The following is a 23,348-nucleotide window of genomic DNA, read 5'->3' as shown; positions in this document are numbered from 1 at the left end:
TGGCTCCTACATATCCTACGAAGATCTTTATCGGTCAAACCGCATAACAACATACGTTGTTCCCTTTGTCATCGGTATGTTACTTGCCCGAGATTCGATCATCGGTATCTCAATACCTAGTTCAATCTCGTTACCGGCAAGTCTCTTTACTCGTTCCGTAACACATAATCCTGCAACTAACTCATTAGTTGCAATTCTTGCAAGGCTTATAGTGATGTGCATTACCGAGTGGGCCTAGAGATACCTCTCCGACAATCGGAGTGACAAATCCTAATCTCGAAATACGCCAACCCAACAAGTACCTTCGGAGACACCTGTAGAGCACCTTTATAATCACCCAGTTACGTTGTGATGTTTGGTAGCACACAAAGTGTTCCTCCAGTAAACGGGAGTTGCATAATCTCATAGTCATAGGAACATGTATAAGTCATGAAGAAAGCAATAGCAACAAACTAAACGATCAAGTGATATGCTAACGGAATGGGTCAAGTCAATCACATCATTCTCCTAATGATGTGATCCCGTTAATCAAATGACAACTCTTTGTCTATGGCTAGGAAACATAACCATCTTTGATCAACGAGCTAGTCAAGTAGAGGCATACTAGTGACACTCTATTTGTCTATGTATTCACACATGTATCATGCTTCCGGTTAATACAATTCTAGCATGAATAATAAACATTTATCATGATATAAGGAAATAAATAATAACTTTATTATTGCCTCTAGGGCATATTTCCTTCACCATGCCATGGGCCGTAGGCAGGCAAGTCTGGGGACCCCCGTTCCCAGAACACCGACAGCCACCACCGTAGAGGGGATCCGATCCGTTTCACTCTCACCACCATAGCCCCCGCAAGGGTGTTCATCAACTCTACCAGTTCATCCTCAACCCCTTGTGAGGCCAATCCACCACAAAGCAGGAGTTGGGTTTTACACCGCAAGGTGGCCCGAACATGGGTAAACTGTCGTGTTCATCTTCCTCTCTCACGTGAATCCGGGTAGGCTAGGCTATGGGGCAACGAGCTTGAAGTTTGAGAGGTTGAGATCTTCGCCCACACCCCTAAGTTTGAACCTTCTTGGGTCTGTGGAGCCCTGAATCCGAAACAAATATGCTCCAATGTGTGCTCCAAGAAATATAGGATCTGAAGGGTATCTTACTGGAGATGAAGGATGCATCATCAACTTCATCATCACCACCTCCTAAGAAGGAGACTTGAGTACATGGGTATCGGCACTCCCCTTGGCTTGTACCAAGCTTGGGGGAGGTTCCTTGGTATCGTATCACCATCACATCTTTATCATTATCATCTATTTTAGTTCGATCCTTTTGGTTAAATCGTGATCTAGTAGAATAAACGTTTTAGTATGACCTAGTCTTTAAGTTTTTGCTTCGTGTCTATCTATGCAATCGAGTATGAGAGTTATGTAATAAAGATTAGTTTTGAGTTGAGTGTTTTGCTTTCTTGCTTTGATCTTAGAGATGAAAAAGAATAAAGAAATAAAAGATTATATAATAATCTTATGGAGAGTGATGACTTCACATATAAGAGGTATAATGCATGAAATTTGTTGAAGGTTGACGAACATAGTATTGATCATTGTTGCAATTAATGAGAACCAATAAAGAAAGAGAGGTTTCACATATAAATACACTATCTTGGACATCTTTTATGATTGTGATCACTCATTAAAATATTATATGCTAATACGTTTGTCGGGGGGTGGACCCCGGGTAGCCTCATCCCCACCCAATGACATTTCAAGATAACGGGGCTGGCCAAAGCACCTCAAGCTGACTGGCCATGCGGCCGGCTCCTTTGGTTGGCTAGGGCTATGCGGCCAGCTTCTAGAAGATGTCGCACCTCCACAAGACGGCTTCGGGGACGGGCCGGCTTCCAGCAGTCGACCACCTTTTCCTCGGAGTCTGCACTCACCTACTATGACAAGACGGAGCGTAGCTACAGTGCCGCCTGCTACCCCTGAATCCCGAAGGGGCGTGGCTATAGTGCGCGCTGAGCAAGCGGCCACCTACCCACCTGGCGCGGGACTGTAGCCATACGACTCGTGATGTGGCCCTCGTCAGCAAGGACAGAGCTACAGCAAAAGCTAATTAGCATGGCCCGCAGGCGGCGGCCCTAGTAGTCGGCCGGATTCTCGACAGTCGGCGGGGCCCTCCAAAGGCGGGTCCCAGCAGCTGGGGGAGAACCTGGCGAGCCTAGCCACTGACACCCGAGTCCTACACCCGGACATATTACCATTGTACCCCTGGGGGTCGGCTTATAAGACACCCCCGGGCTCACCCATGCAAAGGGTTCAGCCTTCATTCCACACACACTCACCATAGCTAGGAGAAGAGGAGTAGCTCTACTCTTCTTCCTCCTCTAGCAACACAGCTCAAGGAGCAACCTTGTACACACTTGATCATAGTCATCATAGCAGGACTAGGGGTGTTATCTCTCCGGAGAGCCCCGAACATGGGTACGTCTCGTGTGCTACCGAGCTCGTGCTCACTCTCGCTTCTGGAACCCGACGACGTCCTCATGGCTCCACCCACGATAAGCCACCCCCTGGCATCTGACGTGAGATTACCATGACAGTTGGCACCCATCATGGGGCCGTCCACGGCATCGGCCGGAGTTGTGTTCCGGACGGGAACCACCCTTCCCTATGGTGAGCACGTTGCGTCCGGCCTGATCAGCCAGCCCGATGCGTTCGTTTACGCATGCACCAGCGCATCGCCCAACGCGGGAGCCATCTGCCCCGCGAGCTGCCTCATCGACCTCTTCGAGAAGCTCAGCCTCTCTGACGTGGTCGCTGCCGATGTGAAAGCCATCTGCTTCGTGAGCCACCACATCAACCTCTTCGAGAAGCTCACCCTCTCCGATGCGGCCACTGCCGATAGGTTCCCCGGCGACGTGGTGGTCATCGACGACCCGCTCCCTCCTGTCACCGGTAACGCCTCCGCCAGCGTCTTCGTGGAGGTGATGGTCACTGGTAACAGCCAAGACATTGACGGGGTTGCCCAGGATCCATTGCGAGCAGTAATGAAGGACCTGGCTGTTCCTGTCGGTGCTAGCGCCGACGTGGCAGAGCTAGAGGAAATCCGTGTCAAGCTCCTCGTCAGCGCCAACAAGATGGCGGCCATGAAGTGCCGCACTAAGGCCAACCAGCGCGAGATCGACCGCATAGCGGGCGGCATGCCGGTTGTAGGCTAGCCTAGCCGAGCCGGTGGATCAATCATAGTCCTTTTGATAAGTAAGAGTGTCGAACCCAACGAGGAGCAAAAGGAAATGACAAGTGGTTTTCAGCAAGGTATTTTCTGCAAGCACGGAAATTGTTGGTAACGAGCAGTTTGATAGCAAGATAATTTGTAACGAGCAAGTAACAGTAACGGTAAACAAAGTGAAGCAAGGTAGCCCAATCCTTTTGTGGCAAAGGATAGGCCAAAATGATCTCTTATGATAAGCAAAGCGTTCTGGAAGGTACACATGAATTTCAACTAGTCACTTTCATCATGTTGGTTTGATTTGTGTTCGCTACTTTGATAATTTGGTATCTGAGTGGACCGGTGCTTAGGTGTTTTTCTTACTTGAAAAAATCTCCTACTAATGATTAACCCCCTCGCAAGCATCCGCAACTACGAGAAAAGTATTAAGATAAAATCTAACCATAGCATTAAACTTTTGGATCCAAAGCAGCCCCTTATGAAGTAGCGCATGAACTATAGGGTTTAAGCTTCTATCACTCTAGCATCCCATCATCTAATAACTACTCCAAAATGCATTCACTTAGGCCCTAATAAGGTGAAGTGCCATGTAGTCGACATTCACATGACACCACTAAGGGAATCTCAACATACACATCATCAAAATATCGAACACATATCAAGTTCACATGATTACTTGTAACAAGATTTCTTCCGTGACCTCAAGATCAAAGGGGTATTAAATAGCATAATGGATCTGAACATATAATCTTCCACCAAATAAACCATATAGTAATCAACTACAAGATGTAATCGACACTACTAATCACCCATAAGTACCAATCTAAGGTTCCGGTACAAAGATTGAACACAAGAGATGAACTAGGGTTTGAGAGGAGATGATGTTGTTGAAGATGTTGATGGATATTTCCCTCCCAAAGATGGGAGAGTTGTTGGTGATGATGGTGACGATGATTTCCAAGTTCCGCCTCAACGCTTCATCCCGAAAGTTCTCCTCTTATTTTTTTTCTAGGTCAAAATGACTTATGTACTAGAAGATGGGCACCCGAGGTGGGCCGAGGAGGGCACAACTCACCAGGGTGCGCCTGGGTGCCCTAGCGCACCTAGGTGGGTTGTGCCCACCTGGTGGGCCCCCTCCGGTAGTTATTTGCTCCAATGATTCTTAAATATTCCATAAAAAATCTCCGTGAAGTTTCAGCTCATTTGGAGATGTGCAGAATAGGTAACTCTGACGTAGCTTTTTCAGGTCCAAAGTTTCAGCTGCCAATATTCTCCCTCTTTGTGTAATCCTTGCATATATGAGAGAAGAGGCATTAGAAATACCCCAAAAAGCATTATTATGCATAAAAACATTATAAATAACAGTAGGAAAACATGATGCAAAATGGATGTATCAATATCATTCGTAGTAGTTGCAATATTTTCAATGATAGCATTAGAAGATTCAGCACTAGAGTCAGCATTGCATCATTCTAGACATTGTAAGCAAGGAGGCATAAAGTCATCAAGAACCGATTGGATTGCTCAATGAAGAGAGAAGCATTTTATTTCGTTAGCATGTGTTATGAGACTCTTTCAGCAACGCGAGTTCTTGATTCATGTTAAGGAGTTCATCTGACAAACTCTCGTAGTCAACTGTAAGGGAATCATATCGGTTGGAAAGATCATCAATAGTTGAAGATAAAGCATCATGCTTTTCAATCAACTTTTGATTCTTATCCATCTCTTCGACCACTAATCATTTGGTTTTCCTAAATTGTTCTCAAGTCTTTCAAGTTCATTTTGTTGAGACATAACAATCTTAACCAGTTTAGCATAGGCAATGTATTTGGGAGAATATTCACTCATAGTTTTTCAGTGCTTTGTTGATACCTGATACTTTGAAGTTTTTGCCATGAGACAAAATGCGATTGGTTCATCATCACTTGAAGCATCATCATCCGTGTCTGATTCGAATTATTTCTCAGATGATCCATGAGCAACGAATGCATTGCTTCTGCCTATCCTTCTGTGAAGCTCTTCATCTTCTGATTCTGATTCAGAAGTCACTTCTTCAGATTCCAGGGTCATATCAGCACATTCTTTATTCAGTTGTGATATTCTCTTCATATTTGATTCGGCGGTTGGTCTTTCTTTCACGCCAGTGACTGGTCTCATCGAAGAGGATGAGGAAGATTCATTTTTCTTCGAGAGCTTAGTATGAAGATCCATTCGAGTGAATCCACTGCAGTGAAGATATTTCCATCTGTTACTAGGTTTTCCTTCCCAGCGAGGACAGTCTGCTATGAGATGACCGAATTGTTTCCACTTGAAGCACTTCATTTCTTTTGAAGGTAACTTCGTTGATGATTCAGGCAAATCAAAATCATCATCATTCGTGAGGCACAAGTTCTATCTTTTGAGATCACTTAACCTTCCTGTGAGCATTTCCAGTTCCCTTATTATAATGTGTTGATTCTTGACATCTTCTTCTTCTTGTGAACTGCCATAATGTGAGAGAATTTCTTCTTCAATTTCAGAAGAAGATTCTTGATCTGCATTTTCTAGTTCCATTTTTTCTTCATAAATTGACAACAGCGTCATGATCTCTACATAGTGAAGTTCTTCATAGTCTGGTCTTTGCTTGATTTCTTCTATGATGGGTTCGAAGGTTGGATCAAGAGCGCTCAGCATCTTGTTGACCACATCTCTATCGGTGATGTCAGTTACTCCTTGTTGATGAAGTCTTTCAACAATATTTGTCAACTGATCACTGAGTTCCATAGTGCTTTCCTTGCGAAGGCTTCTGAAACCAGCAAACATGGCATGAAGCATTTGAGTGTGAGGGTCTGTTCTGGCAATGAATTCTTCATGAGCATTTTTATGGCATCCCAAAGTTGTTTTGCAGTGTCAAGCATTCAGAATTGAATGAAAATGTCTTTTGAGATACTTCCACAGATAATATCTTTTGATTGTGCATTTAACCGCAGCATAGCTTTGTCATCAGAAGTTGGAGCATCAAGTTGTTGAATGGTGTATACATTTTCCACAATCTGCCACAGTTCTAGGTTGATGGCTTGAAGTCGGATTCTCATTTGCTCTCTCCAGTAGAGATAGCCATTTCCATCGAAGATAGGAAATCTTTCAGAGAGCAAGGATCTACCTGCATGCGACATACTCAAACTCCAAGGTTGTTAGACCTTTAATAAACAAAGACAGGGAGAACCTGCTCTGATACCAATTTTTTAGGACCGAGAGTATATCGACCAGAGGGGGTGAATGGGAAACTCAAAAATTCTTTCGAATGTTTAGAATCAAATCCAACCATAGCAGCAGAAATAAAGATACAAAGAAAAGATCTTAATCAAATTCGATACTGAGGATCATTTCCATCGAGATAGCGAGCAACAATAGATCGAGCATAAGTTACCACGGGTTTAACAATAACTATTGTAATGCAATAAGCTAATAGATACAGTAACATGAGAGAGCATGAGGTATGAAATATGAGGGAAACATGCAAGAGAGATAACTATGATGAGGTGAAATAAAGATGGCACGGGGACAACACACCAAATATGGCAAGTACGAATGGAAATGAATGTACTAAACAAATTATATAGAATGATGAGAATACATCAGGATAAGTAATGAAAGATAATCGATGGGAATGACAAATAAGATGGACACAAATGATATGCAACAATTATAAATAGATCAGATAAGCTATCGTCACAGAGCACGAAAGTAAACTACTGAAAATAATGCAGTAAAATAGATTGAACCAGTGGTGCTTGATGGCGACAAAGAGATTTGGTAGACCATTTCACCCTTCTGCCAAAGGACTATGTCTGGTTGGAGGGGGTGTGACTTAACACGGAAGGTAAACTCTCTTCGCCCTATTCTCCTACAACTCTGAGCTGATCAGACTCTAATTGATTTCACTCATGGTAGATACTTGTGGGTGATCTCCAAACCTTTGGTTTACCTTAGTGAACCACAATCACTCTTGGTTGTTGAAGATCTAGCTCGGTGAAGACAACAACTCTTCAACACTCGAGTCAACACCTCTCCGTCTAGAGAGTGTGGAGCTATCAAGAGTAATAGGTACAAGAACTCTAACTCAGAACTGTTGTGATGCTCAACCATTGTCTAAGTTTGGGATCTTGATTTTTATCTCGGTGGATCTTAAACTCAAATCACTCGGAGAGGGGATGCTCAGTCAATCTTCTCAGAAATCTTAAGCGGAGCAGCCAACGAGCAACGTTGGAGCAGGGTGGTTGTCGGTGTCAAAACCGGCGGATCTTGGGTAGGGGGTCCCGAACTGTGCGTCTAGGCCGAATGGTAACAGGAGGCAGGGACACAATGTTTTACCCAGGTTCGGGCCCTCTTGATGGAGGTAAAACCCTACGTCCTGCTTGATTAATATTGATGATATGGGTAGTACAAGAGTAGATCTACCACGAGATCAGAGAGGCTAAACCCTAGAAGCTAGCCTATGGTATGATTGTATGTTGTGGTTGTTGTCTCCTATGGACTAAAACCCTCCGGTTTATATAGACACCGGAGAGGGTTAGGGTTACAGAAGGTCAGTTACAAAGGAGGAGATATCCATATCCATATTGCCTAGCTTCATAGTCCGGTTGTCCGGAGACCCCCTAATCCCGGACTCCCTCAGTAGCCCCTGAACCAGGCTTCAATGACGATGAGTCCGGCGCGCAGTATTGTCTTCGGCATTGCAAGGCGGGTTCCTTCTCCGATTACATCACAGAAGAATTTGAATACGAGGAAAGTGTCCGACCCTGCAAAATAAGTTCCACATACCACCGTAGAGAGAATAATATTTTCGCAAATCTAATTTGCTGACTTGTCTTGACAGTATGACGTTATGTCATGGCCCGGTGATTATTCGAACCGTTTCCTTTAACTAGCCCCGCACATAACGCGAGGCAGTTTTTCGACACGTCTTTATCAAAGCAGAGATCGTGTCCCCTTATTACGGGATTCTCATCAATACGGACGTGGATAACCCAACCGCGCCATCGATTACGGCACTTGGGGGATAAGCAAGTTTTACCAGGCAAGTGGGGATGCTTAGTTTCGTCCGCCCATATAAAGGGATAAGGATTCACCTTTCTATCCACGCCTTCTTCCTCCTTTGCTCATCCGTTTTCGCACACTCGAGCTCTAGCGCCCAAGTCCGCACTTCCCACCTCAACCTTCTCCAACCATGTCCGGAGCGGGAGGCAGGTGGATGGTCTCCTCCGTCACGGATGGAGACATCAAGAAGCTGAGGAGAGCCGGATACCTGCCCAACGACATCGCGCACCGGCTCCCATATGAGGGGCAGCTCATCCCCACCCCCAGGCCCCATGAGAGGGTAGTGTTCCTCACCCATTTCCTCCGCGGACTGGGATTCCCTCTCCACCCATTCGTCCGGGGGCTCATGTTCTATTACGGCCTGGATTTCCACAATCTGGCCTCGAACTTCATCCTCAACATTTCGGTGTTTATCGTTGTGTGCGAGGCCTTCCTCCGCATCAAGCCCCACTTTGGCTTATGGTTGAAGACCTTCAATGTCAAGTCGAAGGTTGTGGGCGGCCGCCAGGCGGAGTGCGGAGGTGCCATGGTGGGCAAGATGCCCAACGTAACATGGCTCGAGGGCTCCTTTGTGGAAACCATAAAGGGGTGGCAATCAGGGTGGTTCTACATCACCGAGCCGCGCGACCCTGCATGGGCAGCTGCCCCCGAGTTCCGATCTGGCATCCCCACGCGGCTCACCTCCTGGAAAGAGAAGGGCCTGTCCTGGGGTAGTTCGGGAGAGCTGGCCGGACTCCAAACATGTATTCAAAACATGGTGAACAAGAAGCTCAAACTTGTCAATGTGGTACAGGTCATGCTCCACCGCCGGATCCTCCCGTGCCAACAACGGGAGTTCAACTTGTGGGAGTTCGACCCGGCGCAGCACCAAACTCTGAACAGGCTCTTCGACATGACTCACGAAGATGCCTGGAGGGTGCTGTTCAAAAGCGCCGAGGTCCCCCCTCCCATTACTAAGGATTGCGGATTTAGCACGAAGCGCCAAGCCAGTGCGGTAAGCTGCTTTACCTTTCACAGGATACTTATTTTTTATAGATTGACTCCATGCAGGATCTAAACTCCCGTACCTTTGACAGGACTGGCAGGAGACGGCCGGACAGATCGACTGTCCGGCTCCTTTGCCCGAAGGCCCAGCAGACGCTCTTCTGGCGAAGATGCTGACTCCGGCTCCTTATACGGTGCCGGAGAAGACCATGAAGGCCAAGGGAACCCGAAAGAGTTCCCGACGCCAGGCGTCGTCGGACTCACCGTCCGATGACTCTACGGCGCACTCCTCCCCCGAAGACGAGGAAGAAGAAGAAGATGCTCCCCCTCCGGCTGGGGGAGATAAGAAAAGGAAGGCCACCCCAACTGGGGGGGCGAAGGGTCCAAGAAGGGAAGGACTCTCCTTCTGGACAGTTCCACCGCTGCCGACGAAGGCAAAGACGAGTGGTTTCCCAGGGCCAAGCCCCTAGGGAGATTGTAAGTATTCGGATACCAGAGTAACTCATAGCATTCCTTTGTCGCACTGCTTTCCCTAACGCCGAACATAATTATGCAGGCCGCCACGAGCCAGTATCGATGTATCATGGAACGGCTCCCTGGTCTCGTCGGACATGGATAGCGATCCAGTCCCGACTGCCACTTCCCCTCATCCTGCCGACGATGCCGAGGTGCTGTCCCAAGAGGCACCGGATCGAGGGGAGACCGTCCCCGAGGCGCCTCAAGGCGACCTTCCGGACTCCGGGAGCCGGGGGGACGGGGCCCCTAAGAGCTCCGGGTTCAGCCCTCAGCCAAACACCGCGCCGGAACCTCTAGTGGTTCCGGGCTCGGGCAGGCGGCCTCCTTCTAAGAGGGGCAAGACGCCTGTGCCGGTGACCTCTGTCCATCCAGAGGCGCCGGACAATCTGCTGGAAGCGCTTCGCAGCGCTTCCATCAACGAGGAGCACCGAACTATTATGAGTGCGGTGGTCGAGAAGGTTCAGTCCGCCAAGAGCGGGTTGACTGAAGCCTATGCCAGCCTTCTAATAGGCTTTGAGGTAAGTGTTTTAAAATGTAGTAGAAATATTACCACATAGACAGTAGCCCCTGATGCTTTGTTCGGTGTTCACAAAGAAAAGCCGAACAGAGGATCAAATAATATCGCAGGAGTCTAATATAAGTATGCCAATATGCATATGCAGGCTTCGCTGCTGGCGTCCGCCGCACTGACTGCGGAGGTCGCCGTACTGAAGCAGGACCTCGAGGGGTCCAGGAAAGAGCTCGGCCTTGCCAAGAGGCAGCTCGAGGAGAACAAGGGTAAGTAATACCCTGTCTATAGATATGTATATATAAAAGAAGACGCGATTACAAAATGACAGGATCATCGTATATTTGCCAGGGGCCACGACCGAGGTGGCGACCCTGAAGCAAGCGCTAACCAAGGCCGAAGATAAAGCGTCCAAGGAGCGCACCGAGCGAGAGAAGCACGAGGCTCGGGTGGGCGAGGTGCAGCAAGAGCTCCAGGCTCTTGTGGCGAAGCACGAGGCATTGGAGCTTGACTCAAAGACGCGGGAGTCTGAGCTTGCCGCTGCCCTCGAGAGCGCAAAAAGTGCCAAGGCCGAAGCCCAAAAGGCCCTCCAGGAGATCGACGCAATGAAGAAGATAGCGGCGGGTAAGGCTTTCTATATGCAAAGCAAGCATGTAAAAGTAAATTACCGATTACTTACCCGAATCCGGAGCTCTCCAGGAGCATTCGCAGATTTTCCCCGCAGCGTGTCCGATGCCGCACAATTTTACCTGGCCGAGGATGGAAGCTCAACGGAGAAGCTGTTCTGGTCTTAGTATGCTGAGGCCGAACACCCGTTGCCAATGAGCGACCAGCTGAAGCAGATGGTCGAGCTACATAAGGTGGCCGATCAGGCCATGAAGGGCTTTATAGTCCGGCTGTGGCCTGGCGACGCCCTTCCGAACAGCTTATTCGGCCTGGTGAGGCGGCTTGTGGATGCCTACCCGCGGCTGGAGGTCGTCAAGCGATCTGTCTGCATTGAAGGTGCACGCCGGGCTTTCGCCCGTGTGAAATTGCAGTGGGTCAAGCTAGACGTCGTGGAGCTGATCAAGGAGGGGCCGCCGGAGGGCAAGGAGCACCGCCACCCCGAGATGTACTATGAGGGTGTTCTGCCGGGTGCCCTTCTCATAGCGGACGAGTGTTCAAAAGATGTAATATTTGAGTGAGACTTGCTCGTTTTATCCTGTATTTATGAAAACTTGTTTCATATGCGCTATGCAACGCTTGTTTGAATTTAAAATATTACCTTCTATTTGGCTGTTTATCCAATCTGAGAGATGGCTAGTCCTCGGCTTCTGCCCCCATGCCACGAGTGCTGGGGTGTTCGGGATAAACCTGAGCACTCTTGTTCCCATGTTTGGGTCCTTTGAGGGAGGTGCTCAGCACAGCGAACAAGGCAACCAGACTAATAATGCTTTATCACTCTCACTTAGCCATAGAATTCTATAATTTTAAATTTTGGCGAAGCCCCTGGTATTCAGAAGGCCGAATTTGGGGCGCGATACACGCCTTTAAGCCGGACAGGGCCGGCCCCTCGCTCTAAGCGGCATAAGTCTTTAGGGACTCGAAAACCTCGCCGAACAGCGACCAGTCTCTCGCCTTATCATGACAGTCAGTTTTAGCTTTCTCTACTGAGGTGCTGAACCCAGCAGAACCGGGGCACAATCGTAGTAGTTCTCCTAGCGCTACCTTAGCCGATAGAGCGGAACGTAAGGTACCAAAACATAGGAGCCGGGCAAACCCAACATTTGATCAAAGACATGATTCGGAGCTGATGCATATAATGCTATAAGTTCGGGGTGCCGCACTTGTGAAAGTGTTCGGACTTTTCACACCGTATTGTGGGGTACGTAAGCCCCTGGTGTATTGGTTGTACCAAAGTGTATGGTTGCAAGGCATCATTAATGAACACACACACACATATATATATATAACAAGAATGCGATAATAGTCGTAATGTCATGCATTATTTATTCAAAAAATTGCGTTAAAGCAGAGTGATACAGATAGTGCGATAAGCAAAGAGTAGGACTATGTCCCTTCCAAGGGCAAGCTGAGGAATGATATTAAATCGAATATTTCGCTTGTTACTGTAATCCACCTGGAAATTCCGTGGTATGACGTAGCTGTCTGCCTCCTTGGTTGCTGCATCATGTGTTCGGCAATAGTGCTGCCGGACAGTGTTTCCAGAGATTAAGGTCCTGAAAAAAAAGAGAAAAATAACCAAACGGGAAGCCTCTAGTGCGGTTTAAGCCGCGTCTTGGGGCATGCCGCAGTTGTGCCCCCCTCCCCACCTGTGCCCATGGTATTTTTAATGCGTAATTATGTACGTGTGGCACGAGTTTCGCCGTTGGGCTGGGATTGGGGTGGCCGCCGTATTGCTACGCGAGCTCAGATCGCGCCAGGCGGTCTATTTGCCGATTGCTCCGAGCGCGCTTGAAGGTGTCCAGGCTTTGAAGCGCCGAACTGGTTGATTGCCTTGAGAGGCTGCTTTGCGCTTCTGCTGCGAGGGCCACGGTGTGCTCCTCTGTTCGGAGAGAGCGCTCTGTGTTTCCATTGACTGTAATAACTCCGCGAGGTCCTGGCATCTTGAGCTTGAGGTATGCATAATGCGGTACCACATTGAATCTAGCAAATGCAGTTCGCCCGGGCAGCACGTGATAACCACTGCGGAACGGGACTATATCAAAGATTAGCTCTTCGCTTCGGAAGTTATCCGGGGATCTGAAGACCACTTCCAGTGTAATTGAGCCTGTGCAATGGGCCTCTACACCTGGAATGACGCCTTTAAAGGTCGTTTTTGTGGGTTTGATCCTTGAGGGGTCTATACCCATTTTGCGCATTGTGTCCTGATAAAGCAGGTTCGGGCTGCTGCCGCCATCCATAAGGACTCGAGTGAGGTGAAATCTGTCAATGATTGGGTCTAGGAACAGTGCGGCGAATCCGCCATGACGGATACTAGTGGGGTGGTCCCTGCGATCGAAGGTGATCGGACAGGAGGACCAAGGGTTGAACTTTGGGGCGACTGGCTCCAATGCATATACGTCCCTGAGCTCACGCTTCCGCTCCCTCTTGGGGATGTGGGTTGCGTATATCATGTTCACCGTCCGCACTTGCGGGGGAAACCTCTTCTGTCCTCCGGTGTGTGGCTGCCGGGGCTCCTCCACGTCGTCGCTATGCGGCCCCTTGTCCTTGTTTTCGGCAATTAACTTGTCGGCCTACTTGAACACCCAACAATCCCTGTTGGTGTGATTGGCTGGCTTGTCTGGGGTGCCGTGTATTTTACACGAGCGATCGAGTATACGGTCCAAGCTGGACGGACCCGCGTACTTTGTTTGAATGGCTTTTTCCGCTGACTGGGTTTAGAGCCTTTGAATCCGGCATTGACTGCCGTATCCTCGGTATTTTCGCTGTTAATGTGGTGCTTATGTTTGTTGCGACGTGACCTGCTATTACCGTCCTTGGTATCCGAGGTACCATGATTCTTTGATATGTTATTACTGCGAGCCAACCAGCTGTCTTCTCCCGCACAAAAGCGGGTCATGAGCGTCGTGAGAGCTGCCATAGATTTCGGCTTTTCCTGACCAAGGTGCCGGGCTAGCCACTCGCCTCGGATGTTGTGTTTGAAAGCCGCTAAGGCCTCTGCATCCGTATAGTCGACGATTTGATTTTTCTTTGTAAGGAACCGAGTCCAGAATTGTCTAGCCGACTCTTCTGGCTGCTGAATTATGTGGCTCAAGTCATCGGCGTCTGGTGGTCACACATAAGTGCCCTGAAAGTTGTCGAGGAATGCGGCTTCCAGATCTTCCCAACAGCTAATGGAGTCCACTGGCAAGCTGTTAAGCCAATGCCGTGCTGGTTCTTTGAGCTTTAGTGGGAGGTATTTGATGGCGTGTAAGTCATCACCGCGGGCCATGTGGATGTGGAGAAGGAAATCCTTGATCGATACTGCGGGATCTGTTGTGCCGTCGTATGATTCAATATTTACAGGTTTGAAACCTTCTGGGATTTGATGATCCATTACTTCGTCTGTGAAGCATAAGGGGTGTGCGGCGCCTCTGTATTGGGCTATATCGTGACGCACCTCGAATGGGTCTTGCCCGCTGTGTTCGGCCCGGCCAGATTTGCTTTTACTGTATCCGGCGTGACGTTTATCGTCTCGCAGAGTGGTGCGCCTTCGTGATCCGTAGATCAATCTTGCATGCTTTGCTTTGTCCTCCAATATGTCTCGCAGGTCTGGCGTATCTCCCCATGCCTTTTTATTTGAATGGCGTCGGGGTGGAGGCTGAGTTTTTGGCTGGAATGCCTCTCTATCGCGGCCACGAGGTGGCCGATCAGCCGTATCATACGCTTCTTCCTCCAGTCGGGGTAGTAACCTGCACTTTGGGTAATTCTTGGAGGGGCGCTCGAGTTTATATTCCTCGGCCGCGAGGACTTCAGTCCATCTGTCAGCTAGCAGATCTTGATCAGCTTGAAGTGCTGCTGCTTTTTCTTCAGGCTATTTGCCGTGGCCATAAGCTGGTTCTTGAAGCGCTCTTGTTCGACGGGATCCTCTGGTAGGGCGAATTCATCGTCGCCGAGGCTTGCCTCGTCTTTGGAGGGGGGCATGTAATTGTCATCCTCCTCCTCTCCGTCTGCCGCTCTCTCAGGAGGGCTGGCTCCTCCATCCTCCTGCTCTAAATCTTGCTGGAGGGGATTGTTGTTGTCTTCGGCACTATCTGGAGTGTTATTATCTCATGTGCCGGTATCACCACTTTTGCTTTGGCGGGACTTAGAGCGGCGCCGCTGACGTCGGCGCTTGGGTTGCTTCTTGGAGGGGTCATCCTCCGCTATCTTGTCGCCATTGCCTTCTTTGGGTGTATCCACCATGTATATGTCATATGACGAGGTGGCTTTCCAGTGCCCTATAGGCGCTGGTTCATGTTCGTCTCCTACCTTGTCGTCCATACCGTCGATGTCTTCGGAGTCGAAGTCGAGCATGTCGGTTAAATCATCGATAGTGGCTACGAAGTGGCTGGTGGGTGGGCGTCGAATTTCTTCTTCGTCCGCGTCCCAATCCTGTTGGCCATAGTCCGGCCAGGGCTCTCCTGACAAAGAGAGAGACCTTAGTGAATTCAGAATGTCGCCGAAGGGCGAGTGCTGAAAGATATCCGCGGCGGTGAATTCCATGATCGGCGCCCAATCGGATTCGATTGGCAGGGGCGCGGACGGGTTCGGAGTCCGGAAAAGAGTCCGGCACCTTGGAGTCACGGGCTTCGCAGAGGATTAGGCTGGTGTTCGGCTCGATCACCGTTGAGACTGCAGCCCCTGAGGCGGTGTCTAGCCACCCGTCCTCGATTGGCATAGTTGTCTCCGAGCTAAGGGTCGGAGCTGATGCGGCCGCGGCCTCTGGGGTACTGTTCGGCGGCAGAGCTAGGTCATACCCATCGTAACAATGCAGCGCGCCCAGCTGTGGCTCGAATCCAGCGAAGATCAAGTCTCCGCGGATGTCGGTCGTGTAGTTCAAACTTCCAAATCTGACCTGATGGCCAGGGGCGTAGCTTTCAATCTGCTCCAGATGGCCAAGCGAATTAGCCCGCAGTGCAAAGCCGCCGAACACAAAGATCTGTCCGGGGAGAAAGGTCTCACCCTGGACCGCATCATTGTTGATGATCGGAGGAGCCATCGGGCCTAAAGGTGACGACACAGAGGAACTCTCAATGAAAGCACCAATGTCGGTGTCAAAACCGGCGGATCTCGGGTAGGGGGTCCCGAACTGTGCGTCTAGGCCGGATGGTAACAGGAGGCAGGGGACACAATGTTTTACCCAGGTTCGGGCCCTCTTGATGGAGGTAAAACCCTATGTCCTGCTTGATTAATATTGATGATATGGGTAGTACAAGAGTAGATCTACCACGAGATCAGAGAGGCTAAACCCTAGAATCTAGCCTATGGTATGATTGTATGTTGTGGTTGTAGTCTCCTACGGACTAAAACCCTCCGGTTTATATAGACACCGGAGAGGGTTAGGGTTACACAAGGTCGGTTACAAAGGAGGAGATATACATATCCGTATTGCCTAGCTTGCCTTCCACGCCAAGTAGAGTCTTGTCCGGACACGAGACGAAGTCTTCAATCTTGTATCTTCATAGTCCGGCTGTCCGGAGACCCCCTAATCCCAGACTCCCTCAGTGGTTATTTATAGCCGCAGCCTTCCCTAAAGGAAAATGACCAAATTGGACTTGTGGAGCAGCCAATGGCCGAACGACACGAGTCAAACAGTTGGAAATTGAGCACAATGTTAACATTACTTGAAGAGCAAGTAACACTAACTCGTCAGTTCGAAAGATATCTCCTGCAGCATGAAGAACAACGTCTAATGCTGCCAAGTAATCATTCGAAGCATAAAGAGATTTCTCTCGCATCTTTCATAGGTTTTGGGCTAAGCATCATAGTGGATCTAAGCTTTGAGAAACCATACCCCTCTCAATAGTACGGAGGTCCTATGACTCAAATTAATGAAAGAGGAACAATGAAATGAATACTACGTCTTCACTTTGTCTTCGACTTCCATTCGCTGGAATCAATTTCTTCGAACAGAAACCCCGAACCAAATGCTTCATGTCAGCAATAAATTTTTGAGGGCTAACTCCTTCAAATCAATCTTTTCGCCTACATGTCTCCAACAGATATAGCTCATTCTTTTCTGCAACACAGATATCCTCCGATGAAGTTCCTCGGACTTGACACCGAAGACATAATTCTCTTCGGTTCTGCATGGACTATTTCTCTCTGCATGCACTAGCAAACAAATCAGTCCATGCCTGTTTCTATCAACAATCTCCAAAACACGGGAGGGCAATTATTGCACCAATGCCACTATTATCATACTTGTGTATTGGGCATGGCTAATATTTGAGTGTGTTTCATGAATGGATCAGTGATTGAGCATAATGGGCTAGGGATAGATTTCTTTAGCGTTGATATTTTGAATGACATGGTTGCTTATTGATATGCTTGAGTATTAATGCCCTCATGTCAATTATAGACTATTGCTTTGAATCATCTAAAGTCCAAATGTCCATGCTACAAAAGAAAACAATATAATATGAACATGTTAGGCAACACTCCACATCAAAAATTCTGTTTTTATCATTTACCTACTTGAGGACGAGCAGGAATTAAGCTTAGGGATGTTGATACGTCTCCAGTGTATCTATAATTTTTTATTGTTCCATGTTGTTATATTATCAATCTTGCATGTTTTATATTCATTTACTAGCAACTTTATATCATTTTTGGGGACTAACCTATTGACATAGTGCCTAGTGCCAGTTGCTGTTTTTTGCTTGTTTTTTACTTTGCGGAATATCAATACCAAACGAAGTCCAAATGCCACGAAACTTTTTGGAGATTTTTTCCGGACAGAAGACACCCAGGGAGCCAAAGGAGGACATGGGAGGAGTCATGTGGGGCCCACTAGGCACCAGGGCGCGCCAGGGGGCCCAGGCGCGCCCTGGTGGGTAGTGGAGCCCACTGGAAGCTTCCTGACCTACCTCCACCTCTATAAATACTCTAAAATCCCCAAAACCCTAGGGGAGTCGATGAAACACTTTTCCAGCCGCCACAAGTTCCAGAACCATGAGATCCAATCTAGAAGCCTTTTCCTGCACTTTGCCGGAGGGGGCAACGATCACGGAGGGGTTCTTCATCATCCTTGCTGCCCCTCCGATGATGCGTGAGTAGTTTACCACAGACCTACGGGACTGTAGCTAGTAGCTAGATGACTTCTTCTCTCTTTTTGGTCTTCAATACAATGTTCTTCTCGATGTTCTGGGAGATCTATTTGATGTAACTCCTTTTTGCGTTGTGTTTGTTGGGATCCGATGAATTGTGGGTTTATGATCAGTTCTATCCATGAATATTATTTGAGTTTTTCTGAACTCTTATATGCATGATTGTTATAGCCTCGTATTTCTTCTCCGAAATTTTGGCTTGGTTTGGCCAACAAGATTGATTTTTCTTGCCATGGGAAGAGGTGCTTTGTGTGTTGGGAAACGTTGCATGGAAAACAAAAATCTATGCACACGCAAGATTTATCCATGGAGATACATAGCAATGAGAGGGGAGAGTGTGTCTATGTACCCTCATAGACCGTAAGCGGAAGCGTTTATTAACGCGGTTGATGTAGTCGAATTTCTTCATGATCCAACCGATCAAGTACCGAACATACGGCACATCCGCTTTCAGCACGCGTTTAGCTCGGTGACGTCCTCGCCTTCATGATCCAGCAAGACGGGTGAAGTAGTAGATGAGTTCCGGTAGCACGATGGCATGGTGACGATGGTGGTGATGCTATCTTCGCAGGGCTTCGCCTAAGCACTCCGAAAATATGACCGAGGGACAAAACTGTGGAGAGGGGCGCCACACACGGCTGAGACATTGTTGTGTCCTTGTGTGGCATCCCCTCCCACATATATATAGGTGGGGGAGAGGGGAGGCGCCCCAAGGGAGGCCGAATCCCCCTTGGGCTCCTGCCCTTGGTCGCCCCCTTTCATTGTTTGTGCGAAGGGAGGAAGGCAGGGGGAGGTGCCCCCCCCTTCCGTTCTCTCATGAGGAGGGAAAGGCGGGAGGGGCCAACCCTCCCCCCTTTACTTCCCCTAGGGACGGAGGCCAGGGAGAGGGGTGCACCAGCCCCTTGTTGGCTGGTGTGTTCCCGCTTTGGCCCATTAAGCTCATATAGCCTCTCGGGGCTTCCCGGAACCCCTTTCAGTGATCCGATGACTACCCGATACCTCCCGAAACTCTTCTGGTGTCCAAATATCATCATCCTATATACCAATCTTTACCTCCGGACCATTCTGGAGCTCCTCATCATGTCCGTGATCTCATCTAGGACTCCAAACAACATTCATTCACCAAATCACATAACTCATATAACACTATATCATCGACGAACATTAAGCGCGCGGACCCTATGGTTCGAGAACTATGTAGACATGACCGAGACACCTCTCCGCTCAATAACCAATAGCGGAACCTGGATGCCCATATTGGTTCGTACATATTCTACAAAGATATTTATCGGTCGATCCTTATGATAACATACGTAATTCCCTTTGTCTATCAGTATGTTACTTGCCCGAGATTCGATCATCGGTATCTTCATACCTAGTTCAATCTCGTTACTGGCAAGTCTCTTTACTCCTTCCGTAATACATCATCTCGTAACTAACTCCTTAGTCACTTTGCTTGCAAGATTCTTGTGATGTGTATTACCGAGAGGGCCCAGAGATACCTCTCCGATACTCAGAGTGACAAATCCTAATCCCGGTCCATGCCAACTCAACAGACACCTTCGGAGATACCTGTAGATCATCTTCATGATCACCTAGTTACATTGTGAGGTTTGATAGCACACAAGGTATTCCTCCGGTATCCGAGAGTTTCATGATCTCATAGTCGAAGGAATATGTATTTGACATTAAGAAAGCAATAGCAATAAAGTGAATGATCATATGTTAAGCTAACGGATGGGTCTTGTCCACCACATCATTCTCCTAATGATGTGATACCGTTATCAAGTGACAACACATGTTTATGGTTAGGAAACCTTAACCATCTTTCATCAACGAGCAAGTCTAGTAGAGGCTCACTAGGGACACGGTATTTGTTTATGTATTCACACATGTATCTAAGTTTCTGATCAATACAATTCTAGCATGAATAATAAACCTTTATCATGAATAAGGAAATATAATAATAACAACTTTATTATTGCCTCTAGGGCATATTCCCATCAGTCTCCCACTTGCACTAGAGTCAATAATCTAGATTACATTGTAATGAATCTAACACCCATGGAGTCTTGTTGTTGATCATGTTTTGCTCGTGAAAGAGGCTTAGTCAACGGGTCTGCTACATTCAGATCCGTATGTATTTTGCAAACATCTATGTCTCCATCCTTGACCTTTTCACGAATGGAGTTGAAGCATCTCTTGATGTGTTTGGTTCTCTTGTGAAACCTGGATTCCTTCACTAAGGCAATTGCTCCAGTGTTGTCACAAAAGATTTCATTGGACCCGATGCACTGGGTATTACACCCAGATCGGATATGAACTCCTTCATCCAGACTTCTTCGTGTGCTACTTCTGAATCAGCTATGCACTCCGCTTCACACATAGATCTCGCCACAATGCTCTGCTTGGAACTGCACCAACTGACAGCTCCACCATTCAATATAAATGTGTATCCGGTTTGTGACTTAGAGTCATCCGGATCAATGTCGAAGCTATCATCGACGTAACCATTTATGACGAGCTCTTCGTCACCTCCATAAACAAGAAACATATCCTTGGTCCTTTTCAGGTACTTCAGGATATTCTTGACCACTTTCTAGTGATCCACTCCTGGATTACTTTGGTACCTCCCTGCCAAACTTATGGAAAGGCACACATCAGGTCTAGTATACAGCATAGCATACATGATAGAACCTACGGTTGAGGCATAGGGAATGACTTTCATTTTGTCTCTATCTTCTATAGTGGTCGGGCTTCGAGTCTGACTCAGTTTCACACATTGTAATACAGGCAAGAAAACTTTCTTTGACTAATCCATTTTGAACTTTTCAAAACTTTATCAAGGTATGTGCTTTGTGAAAGTCCTATTAAGCATCTCGATCTGTCCCTATAGATCTTGATGCCCAATATATAAGCAGCTTCACCGAGGTCTTTCATTGAAAAATTCTTATTCAAGTATCCTCTTATGCTATCCAGAAATTCTATATCATTTACAATCAACAAAATTTCATCCACATATAATATCAGAAATGCTACAGAGCTCCCACTCACTTTCTTGTAAATACATGCTTCACCATAAGTCTGTATAAAACCATATGCTTTGATCACCTCATCAAAGTGTATATTCCAACTCCGAGATGCTTACACTAGTCCATAGATGGATTGTTTGGAGCTTACACACTTTGTTAGCACCTTTAGGATCGACAAAACCTTCTGGTTGCATCATATACAATTCTTCTTCAAGAAATCCATTAACGAATGCAGTTTTGACGTCCATTTGGCAGATTTCATAATTATAGAATGCAGCAATTGCTAACATCATTCGGACTGACTTAAGCATCGCTACGGGTGAGAAAGTCTCATTGTAGTCAACCCCTTGAACTTGTCGAAAACCTTTTGCTACAAGTAGAGCTTTGTAGATAGTAACATTACCATCAGCGTTTGTCTTCTTCTTGAAGATCCATTTCTTCTCAATGGCTTGTCGATCATCGGGCAAGTCCACCAAAGTCCATACTTTGTTCTCATACATGGATCCTATCTCAGATTTCATGGCCTCGAGCCATTTATCGGAATGTGGGCTCATCATAGCTTCTTCATAGTTCGTAGGTTCACCATGGTCTAATAACATGACTTCCAGGATAGGATTACCGTACCACTCTGATGCAGAACGTGCTCGGTTTGACCTACAAGGTCCAGTAGTAACTTGATCCGGAGTTTCATGATCATCGTCATTAGCTTCCTTTCTAGTTGGTGTAGGCATCACAGGAACGGTTTTCTCTGATGTGATACTATCCAATTCGAGAGAAGGTACAATTATCTCATCAAGTTCTACTTTCCTCCCACTCACTTCTTTCAAGAGAAAATCCTTCTCTAGAAAGGATCCATTCTTGGCAACAAAGATCTTGCCTTGGGATCTGTGGTAGAAGGTGTACCCAATTGTTTCCTTAGGGTATCCTATGAAGATGCACTTCTCCTATTTGGGTTCGAGCTTATCAGGCTGAAGCCTTTTGACATAAGTGTCGCATCCCCAAACTTTAAGAAACAACAGGTTAGGTTTCTTGCCAAACCATGGCATGTTGCTGCTGCGCTAATTGCTACTTTTGTCGCTGCTAGTTCCCCCTACCCCACGCGCCCGCCCAGGCCGGCCCCGCTCGTCACCTCTGCCCACGGCCGCGCGCCCGCCGCAGCCGCCCTAGCCCGTTGCTTCTCCGCCGGCCGCTACTGTCGCACAAGTCGAGGGCCGCCCTTTGCCCCGCTACCAAGCGCCGCCACCCGCCTCTGATGCGCACACGCGGCGCTCGCATCGCCTGCCCGTGCCGGCTACCGCTACGTGGCCTTGCCCGCCGCCCGTACGGCTTGTTGTGCCCACGCGTTTTGGCCGACCCCCTGCGCCGCCTACAGCACGCTCCTAGCCGCCCGCCTGCGTGCTGCCCCCGGTGGCTGGCCGTGCCTACTAGGGCCGCCACCGCCCGGGGCTCCCCATCCTATGTTGTTGCCAAGCGAGGCCGCCGGCACCTTGCGCTCGCGCGAGCCCAAGCGACCCCCTACCTCGGTTAATTAGCATGCTAATCGCCCCTCCTAATTAGTCAAATGGCCCAATGATAGGTGGCCCCCACCTCTAATTATCCATTAAAAATATAAAGTTTAAACTATGTCTATGACACCTGGGCCCGGCTGAATAGTGATAGTTGACCGGTCAAACATTGACCAGGTCAATAGGGCCCCTTCTACCCCACCTGTCATACCCATAGTATAAAATGTTGGGTACACTTCAGTGTACCCATAGCATTTTTATCTTCATTAATTTGTGAATTAAGTTAAATCCAGAAATTCTAGAATATGTTTAGAACTTCATAAATTCATGTAAAATAATCCATAAGTCAGATGAATATAATTTATATATGAAAGTTGCTCAGAAAAATATGACGAATCCGAGTACGCACCCCGTTCGTCTATCACACGTCTCTAGCATAGTGAACATGGAACCGTCCCCCTCCGTTTCACCTGTCCGAAATTACCAAACTTCAGGAAAAAAATCCCAGATGTTTTCCCCTTTGCCGGTATCATGTAGCACTGCGATAGAACACCCCTAGCACCGCATTTCGTCATGTCATGCTTAGTGATGCAGTTGTTTGCTTGTATTTACTATTTCTTCCCCCTCTTCTCTCCGGTAGACCTCGAGACCGATGTTGCCCCTGTGTTCGACTACGTCACCAATGACCCCTCCTCCTCGT

This window comes from Triticum urartu, chromosome 2 (assembly GCF_003073215.2).
Source record: "Triticum urartu cultivar G1812 chromosome 2, Tu2.1, whole genome shotgun sequence".
NCBI lineage: Eukaryota > Viridiplantae > Streptophyta > Magnoliopsida > Poales > Poaceae > Triticum > Triticum urartu.
Note: the sequence above shows the minus strand (reverse complement) of the source record.